Consider the following 6,000-nt stretch of genomic DNA (forward strand, 5'->3'; position numbering starts at 1 on the left):
AAGCAGTGGATGGAGCTCATTGACAGGCATCCGTTACCCCCATGACGACTCCCTCATCATCTCTGCCCTCCTCTCCAATTACAAAGTCAGACGGGTGCTGTAGCTCGGCTTTTTGCGCTCCCTTTCGGAAGAATGAATAGCTTTTACAGTTCGGACTCCATTTGTGTATTGGTTCTGATTCTGATTTCACATGTGTAATGTGAAACAGTGAAAGCACAAAAAGAGTCCAAATCTGACAATTTCTTTTGGAAAATTAATGCTTGAATCAAATGCCAAAAAATAGACTGCTTTGCCAGATATCAGAGTCATCGCCTAAATATTTATTTTGGAAAATTTAGGAGACCCATGACTCATGCCAAAGGCCATTAGTCTGTCGTTACCAAAGTGTCTTGGTTCGGGAACTTAGGTATGAGAGGGGAAAGTCAATAATTGAACACCCTATTCACCCGATCAAAGATCGGCCTCTACTAATCGTGATGTGGTTTTTATGTACAGTATATGTTCTTATTCTGATTATTTAATAAATCCTAAAATTTATTATGTGAAGCATGCAAGGTATAGACTAGTTTGCTCAAATTGAAACAATTCAATTTCATGTTTGTTTCTCGAAAAGGGTTTGAATTTGCCATCTCAAGTGGGTTTAATTTGCCACTTAACAAAGTGGGCTTAAAGTTTGTGAATTTGCCACTACAAAGTGGGCTTAAAACGTACATTCGTTGAATCATTCCAATTCAAGCAACAAGCCTTCATCCACAAGCATTCAAATAGTTTATCAGTTAAGCAATTAGCCTCATGGTAGGATCCTAAACATAATAAGAAAATTATGTACAAGCGGGATGCTAAAGCATAACAACTCACATATTTACCGACGTCCGCGAACAAGCTATAAAACAAAGTTAGAAAATATGCATGATTCCTAACTGTACAATATGACAAATGCAACATATGTGATATATAATTACTAGGCTCGGCTACTAATATGGCATATAAAATGATTTGATCGCATGCGGTCTAAGCATGTATTCAAAGAAGTATTTAAATGACAATGCGAATTATAATGATACGCCGGGCCTTGGTGCATGCAATACAAGTGGATACATATATGAGTACGCTAAATTAAACATGATGTCCCTAATCTAATCATCATAAGCTGGTAAATAAAAGGAGAAAGACGTGGGGTTGGAAGACATACACATTATTACAAGTTTGTTTGCCCTCGCGCAGGAGGGTCCGAATGTCCAAGTGTCCGAACAAATAATTATTACAAAGCCGAATGAATAATAAATGAAAGGGGCTGTCTAATTTATTACAAGAATTGATGTAAGGCAAGCCTTGACACAATAAACTCGGTACAATGTCCGACCGAATTCACTTAATCATATTGGTTCTTTATGTCGGTTGTAATCTAATTTTAACCAATTTTATTAGCCTTTTTTTATTACTTGTCAATTTCTTTATCTTTTCTTCTGTTTGTGCAAAAGTGATATTTATGTCCACTTAGTCCAAATTGCAATAAAGAGAAACAAGCATCATCTTAACCTGAGAAAATTTTCTTCGGGGGAAATTACAAAGGAAGCGTCAAACTTATTTACAAGCGATAAGGGATTCCAAGTCAAACTCAAGATGTGCAACAAGGACTAGTCAAACTCAAAAGAGTGATAATGACTTGAGTGATAATGACTTGAAATTCGAACTTGATAATAAGTGATAATGGCACTTTCCTTGGTGATTTTCAAGGGTCAATTAGTCCCTTAAAAGTAAACACACTGATGAATAAAGAGAAATGAAAAATAAAAGATTGTGCTTCAGTATAAGAACATGTATACATTTGGGGTAGTGAACCGCCAAAGAATTTAAACCGTTAAGTATAGAACGTTTTATGCTTTTGGTAGTAAATCCCTAAGAGATTAAATCAGTAAGCATAGAACGTTGTATACTTTTGGTAATGAACCTCTTAAACATAAGGTGCTGTTTGGTAACACTTACGTTTTCAGTTTTCTGTTTATATTTACAAAAATTTAAAAAACTCAAATAAAAACTTGTTTGGTAAAATTTTGGATTTATAAATCAGTGGTCTCAGTTTATAAATTTGGCCAAAAAATGAAAACACAAAAAATGTGTTTCTATTTTGAGTTTTCAGTTTTTTTTTTTTACCACCCAACACTAGCCGTCAGCCACCACCATTTTCCACCACCGTCTTCCGCCACCACCACCCACCACCCAGCCCCCACCACCACTTGCCACCACCACTCACCACCCACCAGCCACCACCAGCCACCCCTCGCCGCCACCACCACCACCACCACCCACCACCCACCTGCCATCCACTTGCCATTACCATCCATCTCCCACCACCGCCAACCGTCACCTACTTGCCACCACCACTCACCACCCACTTGCCACCACCATCCACCACCTGCCACTAGCAGCAACCCGCCACCACCAGCCACCTGCCACCCACCCGCCACCACCACCCACCACCCACCACCACCACCACCACCATCACCCACCAACCACCCGCCACCCACCTGCCACCACCACCCACCACCTACTACCACCCACTCGTTACCACCTACCACCGGCCACAGTCACCCACCCACCCACCACCACCCACTTGCCATCACCACTACCCACTTGCTACCACCCACCACTTGCTACCGTCACCCACTCACCCACCCATCCATCCACCCCCATCACCACCCACCCACCATCACCTACCATCCGCCACCCACCTGCCACCACCACCCACCACCCGCCACCACCACCCACTCGCTACCACCCATCACCCACCACCCGCCACCGTCACCGTCACCGTCATCGTCACCCACCCACCCACCACTACCACCCGCTACCACCACCCATCCGTCACCACCACCCACCATCCGCCACCCACCTGCCACCACCACCCACCACCTGCCACCACTACCACCACCACCACCACCCACTCGTTACCACCTACCCACCACCAGCACCCACCGTCACCACTTTCCACCACCGTCTTCCGCCTCCGCTTGCCACCGCTTGCCATTTCTCACTCTTTTTTATATTTAAATTTTTTTTAAACATTTTGTCAATTACCAAACGCGTTTGTAGTTTACGTTTTTCGAAAAATAAACAAAAAATAAACAAAAACAAGTTAATAAAATTTTTGTAAATATAAACTGAAAACATAAACGTTACCAAACACATCGAAAACGTTTTATGCCTTTGCTAGTGAATCTCCAAAGAGATTAAACCATTAAGTATAGAATGTTTTATACCTTTGGTAATGAACCTCCTGAGCATAAAACGTTTTATGCCCTTGGTAGTGAATCTCCAAAGAGATTAAACCATTAAGCATAGAGCGTTTTATACCTTTGGTAATGAACCTCCGAAGAGATTAAACCATTAAGCATGGAAGAGTTCCTTTCTTATACTTGAACCACAATCTTAATTTTTCACAACTTTTTAATGGAAATAAGCAAAGAATGGAGGGAGGTTGCAGAGATGATTATGCGAAGTTGATTAGTTGGTTAGTACAAACAAACTTGATATTTAAAACATAAATCATTCAAATAAATTAAACAGCCTCCTAAATAGCATATAATAGTGCTCAAATTAAGCTATAGCAAGCGAGCAAAATTAAATAACCAGAGGTGCTATTCACCGTCGGAGGTTACTATTCATCGCCGGAAGTACTATTCATCACCGGGATTACTATTCACCGCCGGAGGTACTATTCACCGCTAGAAGTTACTATTCACCGCGGGAGGTTACTATTCATCTGGTGGGGAATTTTATTTAAAGGAATAAATTACAACAGTCTATATACAGTATTTTAATTACAGCAGATATGTGGGTGATGCAGCTTTCCCATTAAAGTGATAAAAAAAAACAGTTATGAAAAGAAGTAAATAAAGTATTTAAACAAGTTATATTACATTTTTAAATTAAATGAAAATTTGTGAAAACTCACCTTTTGGCGAAATGATGAATTTTTCGAGTCACAAACTTCTTTTTGATTACTCTCAAGTCTGTGGAATGTGTTCTCAATTCTCAGTCCAAAATTTGGAATTACGGCTTTAGTGGTTGGTTTTTGAATGGTGTATTGATTAAATGGAAATAAAAATATCAGAGAAAATATTTTATTTTCCCTCTCTCTCTTCTCAAACTCTCTTGCACCACTTCATTTTTCTCTCTCTGATTCCTCTCTTTTCCCTTTGATTAGCCTCTTTTCTTTTCTTTAGACTTTTCTTTGCTGGGCCTCTCCTCATTTTTCTTTTCTTTTGCTGAGCCCCCCGTCCCTCTTTCTTTCTTCCTGATTTCCTTATATAGGCAAAATAATATAATATAATAATATTAATATTATATAATATATACATACATATATATATATATATATATAAGTTTGATTTGCTTGGATTTAGATGTCGGCATGACCGACATAAAATATTTTATTATTTTTCCTTTATAATATATATAATATAATATAATATAATATATAAAATATATAATTTATACCAATATATATAAAAAACATCAAAAATATGAACAAACACATAAAATTATACAAAATTACAAAATACTAAACTAATAAAATATTTAGTAGTTTAAAACAAGTGGGCCATAGTGGTGAAGGTTGGGATTAAAGTTCAAATTCCATCTCTCTTACTGAGGATTCTATGAGAAACACATTCTAATTGTCATCATCGGGTAATCAAAAGAAAGCGCCTAAGTCTTAGGGTCGGTCAAAATGGGGTGTCTACAGTTGCCCCTGTTTGACAGAGCTCGAAGTCATTTCATGACGTGAGTGAATGTCAAAGCCCGAAGACGACCCTTTTGACAAGGCCGTAAGGCTTGGGCAAACAAATAAGATGCAAATGCAAGTGGTTGAACCAGAAGGTTGCCTACGTATCCCGTTTGCAAGGAATCAAACCTGCATAGTTTAGGGGCAAGATGCAGAATGATATGTAAAACATAACTTATGATCATGCAATGAAATGGAAAACATAACTTATGATCGTGCAATGAAATGCAATCAAGACAATGATATGACACTGAATGAAAGCATAAATGTTGGATGTAGTGAATGTGAGATCCAAACGCTTCGTCCGCGAGAGGAGGGAAGTGAACTTGAGATCCAAACGCGTCTTACGCGAGAGGAGTATGTGAACTTGAGATCCAAACACGTCTTACGCGAGAGGAGTATGTGAACTTGAGATCCAAACCCGTCTTACGTGAGAAGAGTATGTGAACTTGAGATCCAAACGTGTCTTACGCCAGAGGAGTATGTGAACTTAAGATCCAAACGCGTCTTACGCGAGAGGAGTATGTGAACTTGAGATCCAAGAGCGTCTTACGCCAGAGGAGTATGAGATCCAAACGCGTCTTACGCGAGAGGAGTGTGTGAACTTGAAATCCAAACGGATCTTACGCGAGAGGAGTTTGTGAACTTGAGATCCAAGCGCGTCTTACGCGAGAGGAGTATGTGAACTTGAGATCCAAGCGCGTCTTACGCGAGAGGAGTATGTGAACTTAAGATCCAAGCGCGTCTTACGCAAGAGGAGTATGTGAACTTGAGATCCAAATACGTCTTACGCGAGAGGAGTATGTGAACTTGAGATCCAAACGCGTCTTACGCGAGAGGAGTGTGTGAACTTTAAATCCAAACGCGTCTTACGCGAGAGGAGTGTGTGAACTTTAAATCCAAACGCGTCTTACGCGAGAGGGGTATGTGAACTTGAGATCCAAGCGCGTCTTACGCGAGAGGAATATGTGAACTTGAGATCCAAACGCGTCTTATACGAGAGGAGTATGTGAACTTGAGATCCAAGCGCGTCTTACGCGAGAGAAGTATGTGAACTTGAGATCCAAACGCGTGTTACGTGAGAGGAGTATGTGAACTTGAGATCCAAACGCGTCTTAAGCGAGAGGAGTATGTGAACTTGAGATCCAAGCGCATCTTACGCGAAAGGAGTATGTGAACTTGAGATCCAACTGCGTCTTACGCGAGAGAAGTAT

Source organism: Camellia sinensis, chromosome 5 (genome assembly GCF_055761805.1).
Source record: "Camellia sinensis isolate YWXY chromosome 5, ASM5576180v1, whole genome shotgun sequence".
In the NCBI taxonomy this organism is placed as follows: Eukaryota; Viridiplantae; Streptophyta; class Magnoliopsida; order Ericales; family Theaceae; genus Camellia; species Camellia sinensis.